Raw genomic sequence first — 19,352 nt, 5'->3', positions numbered from 1 at the left:
CTAAATACTTTTGCGCACAAAAAGTATTCTTGTAGCTTCGTAAAATTATAGTTGAACCACTGATGTTACATGGACTATTTTAACAAGGTCCTTAACACTAACACTTTAGTTACAGTGCTGTCTATGCAGGATTAGAAAGCTTTCGGATTTCATTAAAAATATCCGAAGATTAACAAAGGTCTTTTGGGTTTGGAACAACATAAGAGTGAATAATTAATGACAGAAATTTCATTTTTGGGTGAACAAGACAACTTTGTATAATAATATTGCAGTGTATTATAAGTAGTAATAATACATTGTGTAAACGGTTAATAATTAAGGGGAAACTTCACCCAAAAATGAATATTCTGTCATTAATTACTCACCCTTACGTCGTTATAAACATCTAAGAACTTCAGAGCACAAATTAAGATATCCGAGAGCTTTCTGACCCTCAGCATTTTAATTTTTAATTTTTTAGACCCGTTTTAATGATCAAAAAACTAAAAAATTAAAAGCTATTAATCAAAAAGCATGTCTAATTAATTGAAATCATCAAAATCTTCCACAATTTTTTTTACACCCCCAGTCAAAAGTTTTTGAACAGTAAAATGTTTTTTGAAGAAGTCCTTTCTGCTAACCAAGCCTGCATTTATTTTATCCAAAGTACAGCAAAAACAGTACAATTTTGAAATATTTTGACTATTTAAAATAACTGTTTTCTATTTAAATATATATTTTAAAATGTAATTTATTCCTGTGAGTTAAAAGATATTTTTTTAGCAAAACTTTTGACTGGTAGTGTATTTTTAGTTCTGTGTTTTCCATTAATTTTCTGGATTCCATTTTAACGGTTTCATAAAATTTTAATAATCAATAGAATCTCTGAATAATTGATTTTATAAAAAAAAATATTTATTATTCTTATTGTATTTCTTATTTTCTGAAATACTGTGCTCTGTATTTTTGTGCTCTGTGTTTTGCATTTTTCTGGTAAATAAATTCCTGTAAATATTCTTTAAATTAATGTTTTAATAATAAAGTTATTAGCAGTAGTAGTAAGGGCTGGGTATCGTTCCAAAATTTTCGATACCGATACCCTGAATTCGATACCGGTTCCGAACGATACTTTTTCCGATACTTTTATTTTAAGAAATATATTTTAACAAGATTACATAACACATAATCTCAGAGAAACAATAAACAAAGGAACAAAATCACAAAATTGTAGTTAAAAAGTGTAGTTAACACAATATATCAGTGCAAATCAAAATTTCAAATTTAAGTATTTGTGAGGCTCACTGCTGCTTAAAAGTTTAGTTCACCCACAAATTTAAATTCTGTCATTAATTATCTACAAATGAAGATATTTTGGATTTAATCCAAGAGCTTTCTGATCCTCCCACAGATAAATCGTTGAATAAAGTTTTTTTTGTTTAGTTTCCGCACAGAAGTATCCTCGCAGCTCCATATAATTACCACTTACAGTACAGACCAAAAGTTTGGACACACCTTCTCATTCAAAGAGTTTTCTTTATTTTCATGACTATGAAAATTGTAGATTCACACTGAAGGCATCAAAACTATGAATTAACACATGTGGAATTATATTTAATTCTATAAAATATTTAATTCTATATATACTATATGTGACCCTGGACCACAAAACCAGTCTTAAGTCGCTGGGGTATATTTGTAGCAATAGCCAAAAATACATTGTATGGGTCAAAATTATTGATTTTTCTTTTATGTCAAAAATCATTAGGAAATTAAGTAAAGATCATGTTACATTAAGATTTTTTGTAAAATTCCTACTGTAAACCTATCAAAATGTAATTTTTGATTAGTAATATGCATTGTTAAGAACTTAATTTGGACAACTTTAAAGGTGATTTTCTCAGTATTTAGATTTTTTTGCACCCTTAGATTCCAGATTTTCAAATAGATGTATCTCGGCCAAATATTGTCCTATCCTAACAAACTATACATCAATAGAAAGCTTATTTATTGAGCTTTCATATGATGTATATATCTCAGTTTTGTAAAATTTAACCTTATGACTGGTTTTGTGGTCCAGGGTCACATATATATACATACTTCTGCACAACACAACTGATGGTCCCAACCCCATTTATAAGGCAAGAAATCCCACTTATTAAACCTGACAGGGCACACCTGTGAAGTGAAAACCATTTCAGGTGACTGCCTCTTGAAGCTCATCAAGAGAATGCCAAGAGTGTGCAAAGCAGTAATCAAAGCAAAAGGTGGCTACTTTGAAGAACCTAGAATATGACATATTTTCAGTTGTTTCACACTTTTTTGTTATGTATATAATTCCACATGTGTTAATTCATAGTTTTGATGCCTTCGGTGTAAATCTACAATTTTCATAGTCATGAAAATAAAGAAAACTTTGGTTCAAAGGTGTGTCCAAGGTATGTCCAAACTTTCGGTCTGTACTGTATATCACATGGACTTATTTTGACTATGTTTTTGGTTCCTCTCTGGGCATTGAACAATGCATATCCAGTAAATCTATGGGAGGATCAGAAAGCTCTTGGATTAAATCCAAATTATCTTCATTTGTGTTCTGAAGATAAACAAAGGTCTTATGGGTTTGGAAAAACATTAGGGTGAGTAATTAATGACATAATTTTCATTTTTTGGTGAACTAACCTTTTAAGATCACCTGAAATCACTCAACAGTTCTTCTTCAGAAAAATTAGAATGTCTGCTTTTTCAGGAGACAGACAAGCCCGCTCCTGGCTGATAATGTCCCAGGGCTCAAAATCAACTTTTTTAGTTGGTAGCACTGGTGCTCCCAACTTCAAAACGTTAGGAGCACCAAAAAAATTAGGAGCACCCAATTTCTTTTTTAGTAATGCACCGATATTGATTCTTCATGGTCGATTTTGATTGCCGATGTTTTACAAGTAAATGGGCTGATTCTGAAAGCCTTTTCAATGTATTTATTTTACGCCTTAAGCAAGGGACAAGAATGAATGATAATATGAGTACATGAACAAGATGTTTATTTTCTCTATTATAGGTACAGCCATTTAAATTAGATGCAACCAATGCATTTTTAAACAACCTACATAAATAACAAAATATATTATAAATAACAAAAAATAAACTACACAGTTCTTTCTTAGTCGTGTAGACAATAAATGTAGCCATAATCAAATTAGGCTACCCTTTCAATATTCAAAGTACAAACAGAGACCGAATCTTTCAAGCATGATACAGAGCTTTAGACAACTACACAACTTATTATAGGCCACATACTAATAACAGCCTAGATATTTTATGTAGCCTAATTTTCGCGCATTGGAAAGTCGCTCTCTAAACGTGGGGTATTAAAGTTGCTTTTGTATGCGCGTGCGCGTTTTACATTTGGTTTCGTTTTAACGATCCCACGAAACTCGGCGGTGATGAGCGTGCATTCTACAATACAAGGGCTTACTTTAACAAAACCTTTTGAAAGTGGGAGGACACAAACGGGATTTTGAAGAGCGTGTTACGCCCCTGCGTGAAAGTGAAAATTGCGCCCCTGCGTGAGTGCAACTCTGCCGCTGAGTTATCATTTGATGCGAATGTATGCCGCGTTGTACAGTAGCCTATATTGAGACTGAGACGCCAGAATTGTATCCGACAGAATGTGCACTGTAGAACGAAATATAGTATATTTCTTCAAAAGCAGATTGTGAAGACCTTTTAATTGTCCACATTAAAAATCGTTGTATCACACACCCTTAAAGGTGCCATAGAATGGAAAACTGAATTTACCTTGGCATAGTTAACTAATAACAGTTCAGTACATGGACATGATATACCATGAGTCTCAAACACCATCATTTCCTCCTCCTTATATAAATCTAGTATTTGCAAAAGACCACCGAAAAATCGGTAAATTCCAACATAACACCGACTGTTACGAAACAGTCGGTGTTACAGCCGAGATCGTTAATAGTTACGCCTCCAACATTTGCATCGCCCAATCATCACTAACGTCAGCACATCGTTTAAACAAGGCAAGCCACAGAAGGGACACGGTTAGCTTAATGCTAGCGCTAGCCTGTTACATTGCAATACATAGGATTTCACTTACCACATAAACAGAGAGATGACTGCACTGATGATGACGAATGATGGAGAAATAACTGCCTGATGATGGCGAATGATTTACAGATCTTGAGAATCACTGACGAGCAGCTCAACTTGTGTGGTAAGTACTTGTGCTCTGTGTAAAGTTACAATGCAGAGACACATGCATCACAGTAAACAGACTAAAATGTCTGCAATTCAAAACAGCAGATTCAACAAACCACATATTAAAAGTGGCTAGAGCTCCTAATTAAATATATATTTTTATCCATGTGCGAGCTATTGAGCTCTGTGAAACAGCCAATCAGAGCAGAGCTCATTAATATTCATGAAGCTTCCAAATAAGGCAAAAACAGAGCCTTTTATTCTAGGGGCAAATCCTAGGGTTGTAAATGGACCTGTAAAACCATTTCTGGAGATTGTTTGCCCTTTCCTATGCCATATACCTTCTATGTAGATATCAGAGAACAATTTTAAATATTCTCTCAATGCATTCTATGGCACCTTTAATTTCAATGCAGTTTGCGCAAATATGGAACAGAGGTTGGCTGAGAGAAAAAAACGGTTCAGCGGAGCTCCGTGACAGGGAGTGATTGACAGCTAATGTCTCAAATCTGCATTAAATGTAAAAATGTAAAGATTAACTTCAAATGGTTATGTAATGTTGGAGAGAACAGCGAACCTGTCACTGCATCAGCTCACAACAGTCTGTGTAGTAGTTAGGCTAGCGAAAGTTTTGTAAAGAAATGAAACCAAGTCGCACCACAACAATTTCTCGCACTCGCACAAATGCTCCCAAATATAATTTGAGGTCGCGCAGAATTGGCATTTGATCCAGGCACGTTAAGGATGCCGCACGTTTTCTAGCTCACTGACGTTGACAAGATTATACCCTTGGGCATCGAAATTTGGTACCGAACGAAAATTATTTTTTCGATACTCGATAGTATCGAGACGATTCAGTCGGTGCTTAAAAAGTATTGAACTCGATACCCAGCCCTAGTAGTAGTACTATTATTAAGTAAAATACTTCTGTCACAGTTTCTTGAATTTAAACTAGGGCTGTCAATCGATTAAAATTTTTAATCGCGATTAATCGCATGGTTGTCATGAGTTAACTCGCGATTAATCGCACATTTTTATCTGTTCTGAATGTACCTTAAATTAATACTTTTTAAAGTTTTTAATACTCTAATCAACATTGGCATGGACAAATATGGATACTTTAAGCAAATATGTGTTTATTATTAGTGAAACCATACTCGACATAGAGCATGAAGACTAGATGTTTTTCAAATAACTTGTTCATGTCTATTCCACACATGAAAAAAAAGAACATAGAAATACCAGGTTCCCATTACTTCTCTTTCTTTGCACTGAGCAATTTACTTACACAAGCCTGTTTATATTATTTGCCGGACAGGGCAGCTCACTTCTTCTGAACATGCAAAATGTACAGTAATATTTATTATTACATTTGTTTGCCTCTTGGTGCCCACATACTGTCATTTGATGCAGCCAAGTTCTCAACAAAACTGTCTCCATTGTTATAATTTAGTATTTCTGTTATCAGACAACCAAAGTAATATGAAATAATAACTGAAAAAAGAAATCCTGAATTATGATCATCATTCAATCGCTGAAAAGAATAATTTACAGGCATCTGGACATAAATCACTATTCCCTGCATTATTTTCTGTTTCTATTAGGCGTGCTATTAATAAGCTGAAATTAACTTTGGCGTGCATATGATATGCAATTCTGCATGTGTTTGACGTGCATTTAATACGCCGTTTTCGCTTGCATACTCGTATGTGGCTTTACGCATCAACCCCACAGCACCAATAACGTAGACCGACTCCGCTTGCATTCATTAAATATGGCAGAAGTGCCGGTACGCAAGTACGCAAAAGGATAAAATACAGACGGCCCACTTAAAGCACTGGAAGCAACATAATATCTGGTTTAACTGAAAGCGCTGCTCCTCTGCCGCTCGCTGAACAGAGCAGACGTAGATATAAAGAGAGGGAGGTGTGGGGCTGCGCGCGCATTGGGAGACCTCGCGCTCGTTCGGCAAAACCGGAGAGCCTCAGAAACTATATTAGGTTTGTCCAATTATGTGTTTATTTATTGTTGCTAGACACTTTTTGCTAGGTTGGCAACATTGTTTATCCATTTCTTTAACTGCTAGGTAGTGGGTCAAACAGAAAATGCATGCTGCGTTAATCGCGCGTTAATAAAATTAGTGCCGTTAAAATTAATTTGCGTTAACGAGTTAACGCGTTAATTTTGACAGCCCTAATTTAAACCAAAATTTATTTTGATGGGTTGTGGCAAGGACCTTAAAAAAAAAAAAACAGGTTTCAATTTCATCAAAAATATCTTAATTTGTGTTCTGAAGATGAACGAAGGTCTTACAGGTTTGGAACAACATGAGGGTGAGTAATGTCAGAATATTCATTTTTGGGTGAACTATCGCTTTAATACAACAGAAAAGCCCTTGCATTAACAGACCTCGCTGTAGTTCACCACACTCGCCACAGGAAGTTCTCATGCTGATTCTGCCTTCATATATCACAATACTTTACTACAGTAAGACACCAAAAAGACACTGTCACAATAAGAGTTTTCTCTTTCAGGTCAACTATTGTCAGAGCAGATATCATACATTATACTATCTCCAAGAGTTGGAGAGTTGTTTACAATACGTTATCATGCAACCATAGGATTAACTTGGTAACATCTATGTAATCACCTTTTAACGGAACAAATCACCATGGCAACTCGTATTCCCGGGTTTAGCTCAGGTGAGCAATTATTCTCTTACTCTAAGCTTTTAAGCCGAGACCTTTGTTTAAACCAACAAGAGCGTGTCCAATACCTCACCAAGTGCAATCTTCAACCGACAGACCTCAATATCAACAATCTGCTTTGCCCTGATAACTTTAATCAATGCACACTATAATAAACAGCCTTTATGTTTGGTTGTTTTTGTTTTGTTTTTCTACTGAAAGGAAACTGGCAGTGGTTTTGTTGTCTACGGTACAACTGTAAGCAGGGGACCTAGATTCACACTGAGAATGTGCTAAAAGAAAACCCCCCTTCTTCAAAAAAAAAGTCTGCCACCGAAATTGAAACTTAACGTACTTGAGCACACAAAACATTTTGGGCGATCTTCACAATGCTACCTAGCTAAAAGGAAACAGATGTCACGGTTTCCTTTCAAAGAGCAGTTAGTCTTTCCTCCTACACACCAAAGTGACAGTTCAGTGGCGTATGGGAGGCTGTTTCCTCATCTCTCTCTCTCTCATAAAGAAAGATGGAGGCTCCGACAGGCGCTTCCCATCCCCCTATCCGTAGCAATAATGTAACGAGGGAGGTGTTCGTTAACAACTGTTGATGCACCTGCTAGATAAGCCAAACACCTTCTCTATTGTTCTGAGGATCTTACATCAGACAGGAAGCAGGCAGATAAAAAAAAAGGCCGTAATCATGTGCGATTTAGATGGAGCTGCAAGAGCTCAGGCACAAAGGTTACAGTTTGCATATTCATCACTAAATGGCGGTTGCCTTGACATTAATGCTAAATCTCTGGAGGTGATAGCATCTATGAATCAGGTACAGAGTTTTATGAGGCAAAAAAAAAACAGCTAGGAATGGTCAAGATGATTTACTATTGAGAATTGATCACCTTCTTATACTTTTTTTTAGCCAGTGGTTCTTGTGGTTTGTTGCTTATTGGTTTGTACAATATGATCCCAAATTGAGATCTTGGTAAAAGCAAAGCCATGTTGTGTGACTTCAACTTTAATTGTATTTGTTTCTACTTTATGTAATTTTTCCTGTGATGGCAAAGCTGAATTTTCAACAGCATTACTCCAGTCTTTAGTGTCACATGTTTCTGAAATCACTCTGATATGCTGATTTTATGCTCAAGAAACATTTCTTATTAATAACAATGTTAACACAGTTGTGCTGCTTCGTACTTTTGTGGAAACATACTTTTTTTGCAAAATTCTTTGATGAACAGAAAGTGAAAAAAGGATATATTTGATACATATCCTCTGTAACATTATAAACGTCTTAATGCATCCTTCTAACAAAATTATTAGGCTAACACTTCTCAAAGAAAGAAAGAAAGATGGAAAAAGTATCACACAAACCCAAGCACGCTTAAATGGTAACTGTTTTGACTGAATAAATACCAGGGTTGGAAATTACCGAGGGTTTGTGGCAAAAAACTGAACCAAACTGAACAAAAATGCCACATAAATTCAAGACAAAGGGGCAAAAATTGCCCCTGCACAATAAAAACAATGTATTATGGCTGTAGCGATTAAAATGAAATGTGAAAATGAAAAGTGTCAATTCGTGGAATTACATTTGTGACCAGCCAAAGGAGTCAATTTTTTGGGAAACTAAGATTTATACATCATAAAAAAGCTGAATAAACAAGCTTTCTATTGATGTTTGGTTTGTTAGGATAGGACAATAGGACAAAAAATCCAAATAATGAGAAAAACAGCCTTTAAAGTTGTCCAAATGAAGTTCTTAGCAATGCATATTACTAATCAAAAATGGAACGGAATGGAATAATCTTCATGGAATATGATCTTATATCCTAATGATTTTTGGCATAAAAGAAAAATTTATAATTTTGACCCATACAATGTATTTTTGGCTATTGCTACAAATATATCCGTGCTACTTAAGACTGGTTTTGTGGACCAGGGTCACATTTAGATTTGCACACACTACATCAGATGTCTTTTATGCACTGTTTTGTGCTGCGTTGAGCCTTATAACCAATCAAACGTGTTTCTGTTGAACTTAGAAATGCATTGGCCAATCAGAGGGGCTAAAAACATCTAATAGAGCTGTTATTGAGCGTGCAAGCTCGCAAATTCCCTCACCACAAACAGTGCGGATATGATGTAAACAAAAAAGTATTTTGTAGCTTCACTGGAGTTTATGCGTAACGCCATGAACCAACATGTTAAATATTCAAATAATCTACAATAATGATTTGTCATAATATTGCAGCCCTATGAGCTCCTGTCTTTATAATTGTATAACTTAGAAACAATTTTAAACAGTCTATTGACACCAATTTCAATTATTGAAGTAATTGGGTAAATATAAGCATTAGACATTAAAGACAACACAGTATGGTGATTATAATAATAAAATGATTATAAACATTGCCCTTACGAACATAAAAAAAAAAAATAATAAAATAAAAAAAATAAAAAAAAATTCCAGAGGGCAAACATTTCCCCTGAACGGAAAAGTTACTTTCCGACCCTTATAAACACCAAACATCTGCAGTTTGCAGATATTTAGGAAACATAAATTTTAAATTCACATATTACAAAACACAACAATACTTTCAAATTCTACTTTGAAATGTGTGTTCCATGTTAAAATGTCTGTTTTTTTTTTTTTTTTGTCTGTGTAATTCTGCCCACTGCCAGTTTACCCAATAGTATTTCAACACGCTGGGTTGCCAATTGGTGGAAAACATTGTCAACTGCTCTTGTTCCTTTCATTTAAAGAGACATTCACCGAAATGGGTTGCTGTGAACAGAGCTGTTTTTGACAAGGTAAAAAGGGTGTTGTTTTACACGACCATTGAGGAATTTTAACTGTTACAGACATTTCATGAATACCCTAAAGAATTGTACTAACTTGTGGGAACTGATCATCCAATGTCCTCTTTAAAAAATGGAGTTAGTTAATTTGAGAACATTGATAGTTTGATGAACATAAAAGAAACAGCAATTATTAAGATTTCTGACACTTTCAATACGTCGCCCAAGGCTAACATTCAACATAAAGGCTAATAAATTAGTTGTTGCCAAGTTAAACTAAGTCATTTCAGCCCTATGACAACATTTATTAATGAATCACATTCACACAGACGGATATCGGAGATGGTCGAGTTGGGTCTTACACTGCTGTGGAATCAAACTGCTCCCATTAGCATAAAGTTTTGCATTAAAAAAGTTGAGCACTGCTCAACGCCAACGGTTTCCAGCATTTTACTTCCTCCAGAAATGGCCAATTCTCATGGAAAATGAATGACATCCAGTTGCTTTGGTGTAACAAATCACTACGTCAGTATGAATCCCTCTTTTGGCTGATGGATTTACATTGATGTTTTTATTGATAAGAGCCAGAACTGGATTAAGCTATAGCATTTCATCTGTATTTAATAATGTACAATAGTATTTCAACACACTGGGTTGCCAGTTGGTGGAAAACGTTGTCAAATAAACAGACATGTACCGAAACGGGTCGCTAGGAAGACAAGGTAAGAAGGGTGTTGTTTTAGACGTCCATTAAGGAGTTTTAACCAAAGTTTGTTGCAGCCTTTTTTATGAAGACTAAACAATTATAGCAACTCGTGGAAACCCATCATCCGATGTCCCCTTTAAAAAAAATGGAGGTAATTTGAGGACCTTGATAGTTTGGATGAACATAAAAGAAACAGCAGTTATTAAAGGTCCCATATTGTACACATTTCTGGAGGTTTATTTTAGTTGTTGATGTCCTTAAGAATATATATTTGTGGTATAAGTGCCAAAATCCATCTCAATATATTTTTACAGCTCCTTGTTTAGGAGCTCTGTCAAAAATAGGTCGATTTTGGCCCATATAATTAATATTCATGAGCCTCTCTTCTGATTGGCCTGTTGTTTTCTGAGTGACGCACAGCCAGGCCAACCACAGGTAACTACGGTCATGTATGCTGTAGAGAGAGCCTAGCCTGCTGATACTCAACAAGATATTTCAGAATGATCATTAATGTTTTTTCTTTTTCAAACACCGAATGCAGTAAGCTACATAACTGTTGCTTTAGTAAAGCTCCTTTCACAATGCGCGCTGATTCTGGAAAATTACGGGAACGAGCGCTGTGTGAAAAAAAGCCAGAACCATAAAGGCAGTGTTGTACTGATGATGCACGTTACCCTGCGACTCTTCACAACAACAAAAAAAATACGTGCAAAGTGGAATGAAGCGGCGATCGGGCAGAGCCAGCTCCTCACTATCAGCACTGAAGCACAGTTTGTTCAGGTTAGTTTCAGTTTAGTGAAACGTACGTGTCGCATTACATCTCACATCCAAACGTCACATGTCTTTATGGGTTGTGTGTAAAGCACGCACAGATTCAGGAAAACAACTGTGAATGAACCAAATTAAATAACTCCGGAACAAATCATGATGGGACACATTATCCATGTATTTACCGGAATTGCTGTGTGAAAGAGGCTGAAGTTGACGTGCCTCTGGTCTCTTATATTCACGTTGTTCTGAAGCCTGTGCAATGATGTAGTTTCAACATCTATCGACTGAACAGGGTTTTCTAGATTAGTTTCCGTGTTGTTGTTGCTTAGCAATGTTATGGACACTATGTTTTCTGGGTTTGACAAAAGGAGGTTGGGACTGTGGTTGGTGCTGGGGTGGTCACTGAAGGCGGTGACTGAGTAGATCGGACGTCACATCGTTACGGAAGTCACAGTGGCTCGTGAAAATGAACAGCTACTTTAAGCAGGCTGTGTGCAGTTTACTGTGGATTGACTGTTTTGAAACTCACATGGTAGTTACATAGCCCCTAGACCTCAGTTATCATGAAAAAAGCCAGGAAATTTCGATTTTGACAATATGGTACCTTTAAGATTTCTGACACTTTCAAATCTTCGCCCAAGGCTAACATTCAACATAAAGGCTAATTAATTAGTTGTTGCCAAGTTAAACTAAGTAATTTCAGCCCTATGACAACATTTAAGGAATCACTCTCACACAGACAGATATCAGAGACGGTCGAGTCTGGCCCTACACTGCTGTGGAATCAAACTGCTCCCATTAGCATAAAGTTGCATTAAAAAGTTGAGCTCTGCTCAACACCAACGATTTCCACCATTTACTTCCTCCAGAAATTGTCAATTCTCATGGAAAATGAATGACATCCAGTTGCTTTGGTGTAGCAAATCACTATGTCGGTATGAACCCTTCTTTTGGCTGATGGATTGGATTTTTTCAATGTCATCCCATATTTCAAGACTGCATGTCAAACACAAAAAATTTTCAAATCAATCTTAAAATTCCCTTTTTTTTTTTTTAAACACAAATGTAATGCCACTGAGAAATGTGACAGATCTGGGTCAACCGAAACCAAAACAGACCTAATTATACAGCAGTTAAAATCAATTAGTCAACTAGCCAATTCAGAAAACCCCAGACCTCAATTAGTCAAGTTTGAAAATATGTAGTTTTGCTATCCATAGAGAAAAAAATTTGAAAACAGCACTTGTTTGACATCGATTTGTTGATGTTTTATTGATAAGAGCCAGAACTGGTTTAAGCTATAACATTTCATCTGTATTTTAATAATGTACAATAGTATTTCAACACACTGGGTTGCCAGTTGGTGGAAAACGTTGTCAATTGCGCTTGTTCCTGTTAAGTGTAATCAATCTGGCAACACATGACAATCAAGTCTGAGGAGCAGAGGGGGAGAGAGACAACCCTCTCTATTATTTTGAATATGGACTGCAGTACCTATTTCAACCACTAGCTGTCAATATTATATACTACACCTTTAAGCCTTAAAGGGAACATCGGATGCAAAATTCACTTTTACATGGTGTTTGCAAATAAATGTGTCTAACCAGTGTGTGGACACAACCATCCTACAATGATAAAAATCCACTCACCCCATTAACCCCCTTAGCCAGTTGAATGCTGGTCTGCCATTTTCTCTGCGCTCGAGCAGCTGTAGCGACAACAATGTCACGTAAGCAATGCAGGTGTTTTGTATTTGTATGTGAAAGTAAACATAAGAGTCTTCATTTTCCCCTGACATCAGAGCCACTGAGGACCCAGCGGATTGGTATTGTTTTTGATGGTAACGTGCCAAAAGGGGGAGGGGTGAGCAGTAGCTCATTATGATTTAAAGAGGCATGCAGCAAAACAGGTCGCTAAGAAGACAAGATAAGAAGGGTGTTGTTTTAAACGTCCATTAAGGAATTTTAACCAAAGTATGTTGCAGACATTTCATGAAGACCCTAAACAATTATACCAACTTGTGGAAACCGATCATCCAATGCCCCCGTTAAAAAATAGAGTTAGTCAATTCGTGGACTTTGATAGTTTAATGAATATAAAAAAAAAAAAACGGCAATTATTAAGATTTCAAAACTTCGCCAGAGGCTAACATTCCACATAAAGGCTAATTTATTAGTTGTTGCCAAGTTAAACCAAGTACTTCCAGCCCTATGACAACATTTAAGGAATCACTCTCACACAGACAGATATCGGAGATGGTCGAGTCTGGTCCTACACTGCTGTGGAATCAAACTACTCCCATTAGCATAAAGTTGCATTAAAAAAGTTGAGCTCTGCTTAACACCAACGGTTTTCCACCATTTATTTCCTCCAGAAATTGACAATTCTCATGGAAAATGAATGACATCCAGTTGCTTCGATGTAGCAAATCACTATGTCAGTATGAAACTCTCTTTTGGCTGATGGATTGCATTTTTTTAATGTCATCCCATATTTTGAGACTGATCTGAACATTGTGTTTGACATGCAATCTTAAAATTCCCTTTTTCTAAAACACAGAAGAATGCTATTGAGAAAAGTGACAGATCTGGGTCAACCGAACCCAAAACAGACCTGTAATTATAAAGTAGTTAAAATCAATTAGTCAACTAGTCAATTCAGAAAACCCCAGCTCACAGTTAGAGTTTAAAAAAAATTTGCTTTGCTATTCCTACAGAAAAAAAAAAAAAAAACTTGATTGACATTGATTTGTTGATGTTTTATTGATAAGTGCCAGAACTGGATTAAGCTATAGCATTTGATCTGCATTTTAATAATGTAAGGATTTTCACAATTAATAAACATAATATACTGAATGAAAGTAAGTAAGGCTGTGTTTTTATAAACGCAGCAGGTTTGAAGCACAAGCTAGGTGTCCTTTTCACGGTCAAATCTCTAAAAGATTGATCTTGTGAAAACAACCCAGACACAGATAAGCCTGACTTTGTTTTCTAAAGCTGGTGCGGTAACCATGCAGGGTACTTTTTTGCCCCAAGCCAAAACATGGAAATTCAATATTGCTGTACAGCTCAAGTCAAGGAATTGTGGACACAGATTACATGATGGATACAGGCTACGCCAAAGCAAACTCCTCTGGCTCCAATCCTACACAGCACCTTCACTACTCACAACAGATGCGTATCTTTGCTTTGAAAGCACAATAGTTTGGCTTTCATTACATTTCAGATATTTCAGATAAACCCTGGACAACCACATGATGAATATGTCCAAAAATGGGTATGATGATCATACGTAAAAGCCTTGCATCTCGCTCACCCACACCGCCAGAACATAAGTTGTTTTTTTAGCCCATCATGTTGTAAAAGGCCTGTAACAATACAGGTGTTAAGAGGTTTATTAGGCCTCTATTTTCTTCCATTCTCCACCAGCTCAGAGCCAAACCAATCTCTGCCTCAATACTAGCCACTCTATACTCAGTGTTTCTATGGCAACACTCTCAAGAAAGCCTGACCAAAGGGTTCGAAGTGAAAAATAGCATTTATTGTGGTTTGAAAATCATATATAGAATTTAGTGATTTCAAAAGCAACCAACAGAATAAACTATTTCACATCCAAAATTGCTTTCGCAGGCACTGATCGAAGTCCGCCCTGCTTCAGTTCTGAATGAAGCTTGGTGCTCAAATTCACGCACCTTGATCCCTGAAACAATACACCCTGTTGGAGAGGAATTATCCAGAGAATAGTCAACTGACAAACTGAGCTGCAACTCTTGTGAAGGGTTTAGGGGTCTTTGAGGGGATTTGTGAAGTGGTCCTGACTGACAGGTTGGACTGACACTGCTAGAGTAAATTACAGGTAATTTCAGCTTCAAAAAGATGCAGTCAAAACTGCCGTCTCTTAAATGTCCCTTCACTCAAGAATGCACATAATTAGCAGTCATAATTAGTTCTCAAACTATGCATGACAAGCTCACTTCGTTATTTCAAGTATAACATTTCTGAAACAATATAAGGCTGAGTTTGAGTGGAGATTTATGTAGTGCATGACGCAAGAAGGCTATTCCCTGTGTTTACAGATAATGAGCTCGTATTTGTCTTGACTGAAGAGGCTAAATTATTGTGGAACAGGAACATGTTCATTTGGTACACTTTAGGTTACGCAACAGTGCTTAGGAAGTCATTTTAACTGGTGATGCACCAATATTAAAACTGTGGTGTATACAAAAAGGCAACTGTTTTCATGATTTTATACCATTTTGTTTAAATGAAAGATAAAAACTAAAAGTCAATTATTTATAAATGCCATTTTAAAACTGAAAACTAAAAGTTTATAATTGTAAATATTACTTTAGGTAAAAATTAAATAATTAAATAAATAAAATAATTTTACAAGTATGAACTAATTTAAGTCAATCATTTTAAATACTATTTTTTAATTATCTTATCTATTTTAAATCAATCAATTAATCATTTTAAATATTACGCAATTCTGAGAAAAAAAAAATCAAGATTTGGCAGTTTATATCTCACAATTCGGACTTATAATATAACTTGCAATTGCAAATTTATATCACAATTCTGAGAATAAAAGTCTGAATTGTGAAACGTAAACTCGCAATTGCAAGAAAAAAGTTAGAATTGTAAGATGTAAACTCATGATTGCGAGAAATAAAGTCAAAATTGCAAGATAACACTCAATTCTGACTTTTTTCCCACAAATGCCAATTCATATCTCGCCATGTTGACATTTTTCTTAGAATTTAGACTTTATAACTCGCAGTTGCGAGTTTATATTACGCAATTCTGAGAAAAAAAGTCAGATTTGTGAGTTTATATCTCGCAATTCTGACATTTTATAACTTGCAATTGTGAGTTTATTTCTCAGAATTCCAAGTTTATATCACAATTCTGAGAATAAGAGTCTGAATTGTGAAATGTAAACTCGCAATTGCAAGAAAAAAGTTAGAATTGTAAGATGTAAACTCGTGATTGTGAGAAAAAAAAGTCACAATTGCAAGATAACACTCAATTCTGACTTTTTTTCACAAATGCCAATTTGCATTTTGCAATTTATATGATGCAATTCTGAGAAAAAAAGTCAGATTTGCGAGCTTATATCAATTCTGAGAATAACACTCTGAATTGTGAGATGATAACTCATGATAGCGAGAAATAAAGTCAGAATTGCAAGTTAACACTTTCACAAATTCTTTTTTTAAATTTAAAATAAAAACTGAAGTCCCTTTAAATATTACTTTAAGTAAAAAAAAAATACTAAAAACTAAAATAATTTTAAAAGCTACTTTAAATAAGAATAAAGAAAAAGCAAGCTAAATGATGTTAAATACTACTTTAAAATAAAAAAAGGGAATTATTTTAGGTTAATCATTTTAAATACTACTTTTTATTTAAAATAAAAATTAAAGTCAATCGTTGTAAATATTACTTTAGGTTAAAAAATAAATAGTAAACTAAAATCAATTAAACAAAAAACTAAAACAGGGTTTCTGCAGATATGAACAAGTGAAATTTAAGACTTTTTAAGACCTTTTTAATACCACCTTATATGAAATTTAAGACCTAAGCATGTAATGGAAATAGATATTATATTACATGCATATATGTAATATTTAATGTGTTTAATGTAAAAAGTAAACACAATTTCATGGCTGTCATAAATTAAATTTATTACTACGATATACAGTGAACTTTTCATATCAGCAGATACTATTCCACACAAAATATCCCCATAAAAGTACCACAAGAAATATCTGATGTAAAAAAAAAATTCTGAAGCAATATTTTCATCAGTGCTCTATTAGCTTTTACATCTTAAATCTGCATATTTTATTTACCTTTATAAAGGCCTTTTTTTTTACTTTTGAAATGTAGGCTATGCATTACCTTTGAAATTTATTTTATGAATTTATCAATAAATTCTAAATGGCTGTTAGCAGTGAGATGACATAATTTACACTGCAAAATTAAAAGTGAGATTAATGTTTTAAATACATTTATTGATTTATAAATATATAAATTAGAAATGTTGGGTGTGGAGGCATACTTTTAAACACTAAACTACCAGCAGGTGGCGGTAAGTCACTTCATGAGCGAGTTATTTCAACTGATTCGAGCAAAACGCTGAATCATAGCAAAACGTTGCTAGGAGAATGCTTCTGCTGCGATCCTTGCTTGAAACTATTTTTGTTGGTGAAACAGAACAAAACAGTGAAAATATTTTGTCTAATATGTAAGTAACTACTTGACTAACTACTTGTTTATTGAGCTAAAATTAATGTAACGTTTGTAATTGTGAGAATTTTCAGCAAAAAGCTCACTTGGTATATTACTGAACTATATCATGTTATAAATAAACTATACATTTTAAATTTTTACCTCAGTGTGTTTCTTTAGAGTGCTGTTACATTCATTTGTTTTAAAGTACGTCACAAATAGACCAGAAATACACTATCCATTTATCAATTTCTCTTTACGTTGAATGTATTATATGAATCTTTCTTGCCTTTCGATGCTTGTTGTTTAGTTGTTTTTGTCACTTCAGTTTTAATCAGGCGGTTTGTTCGGTCGGGCAAGTAAAAAAAAAAAAAAAAAAAAAAAAACCTTTTTAAAGTATCTCGAAGGCTGGCGGTCAGCTAGCTCGACCTATATTTATTATTATTATTGAGAACATTATATACAGGAAAAGGTCGTTTGACCTGTATTCTGCTACTGCGATTCTGTCTGAAGACGCAGTAACTTCCACAGAGGGAGAAAAAAAAATCTACAGTTGTTAGCAACTGGCATTAGCCGAACCCTATATTCAGTTTTTTCAAGCTAAGTATCGCTAAACTTGCACTTCCCCATAGCTAAAAAGTTAAATCCATTTTACTTATGCGGTACAATCCGAGAGAGACTCGCGCTAGGGTTGTGCCGATAGACGATAGTATCGTGTATCGACGATAGTCAGAGATATCGCCTGTTGCTGATGCCTTTGACGATAGTTAGACGATTATTATTATTATCCGTCAACAAAGAACTTAACTTTAGCAATGCAGCACAGAGAGTCTGTTCTAGGATGCTTCAGAAACTTGCCGCGGTATAAACACACGCATAGAGAGGCCACCGCGCCTTAACGCACCTCGTGCAGTGAAAATGGGAGATTTTCATCATACAGTACGGTGGTAGATTAACTGATTCTAAAGGGAGTGTTATATTATATTAGCATTGCAGTCATTAGGATAACAGAGGTAGTAAAACCTGGTTCAGGCTGAATTAATTACGATGTATCATCATCAGTCTGTATATAGTAAACATAAACATTCATCTCAGTAACGTCTATAGGCGTTAATTAGAATTACGATGCGATCAGATGGCGCTAAACATACGCACGTGAATTACATGCGCGTCACTTCTCCGCATTCAATATGAACTTAACTACAACATCACCTGATGACAACCTTCAGACATACAGCGGTAACATTATCGCAATATGACGGGTAAAGAAAGATTCATTCATTTACATTCTGGCACGCACATTTACAGCTCACTCACTGACGATAGCAGAGAATGAAACCGAAAGTAACTTGAACAACTCCGGCAGAACTATAGTCAACGCTCTGTACACGCACAACTTAATCATATGCCAAAAGAAAGTCTACCTTTACAAAACGAATAAGGAATTTAGTACAGAGATAATTAATTAAATTAGCACGATAGTATCGTGTATCGGCGATTTCTCAGGCTGACGATAGGGCGATTTGAAAATTGAGCATATCGCCCAACACTAACTCGCGCCAATAACAGAAAGCTGATTGGCTATTGCATGTTGGTCTCATTTGTAGTTTAAATACAGCAAATTAGATTTGGAATAGTGAAATAAAGAACTACAACACCACGGAAACAACAAAAAGAGAATTTAAATGAGAATTAGAGGTAGGTTACATGGACATCGGAAAAATAAGACCTGTGTAAAATTATTTAAGACCTAGAACAGCAAATTTAAGACTTTTTAAGGCCTAAAATTTTACTTTTTAAGACTTTTTAAGACCCCGCGGAAACCCTGTAAAAGCTACTTTAAATAAAAAGCAAGCGAAATTATGTTAAATACCACTTTAAAATAAATTAAATACTACTTTAAAATACAAACACTGAATTTTTTAAGTAAATCATTTTAAATATTATTTCTAATTTAAAATAAAA

At 35.1% G+C, this 19,352-nt stretch overlaps 1 protein-coding gene across 1 annotated transcript in view; it reads right to left on the bottom strand.

Annotated features, from left to right (window-relative positions):
- tbl1xr1a (TBL1X/Y related 1a) overlaps positions 1–19,352 on the bottom strand; it is an 89,200-nt gene that overhangs the window by 37,656 nt on the left and 32,192 nt on the right. The gene's annotated exons all lie outside the window — the stretch shown is intronic.

The sequence above is a fragment of the Garra rufa genome, chromosome 20 (assembly GCF_049309525.1).
Source record: "Garra rufa chromosome 20, GarRuf1.0, whole genome shotgun sequence".
NCBI classification, from domain to species: domain Eukaryota; kingdom Metazoa; phylum Chordata; class Actinopteri; order Cypriniformes; family Cyprinidae; genus Garra; species Garra rufa.
This window is presented reverse-complemented; position numbering and strand designations above follow the sequence as displayed.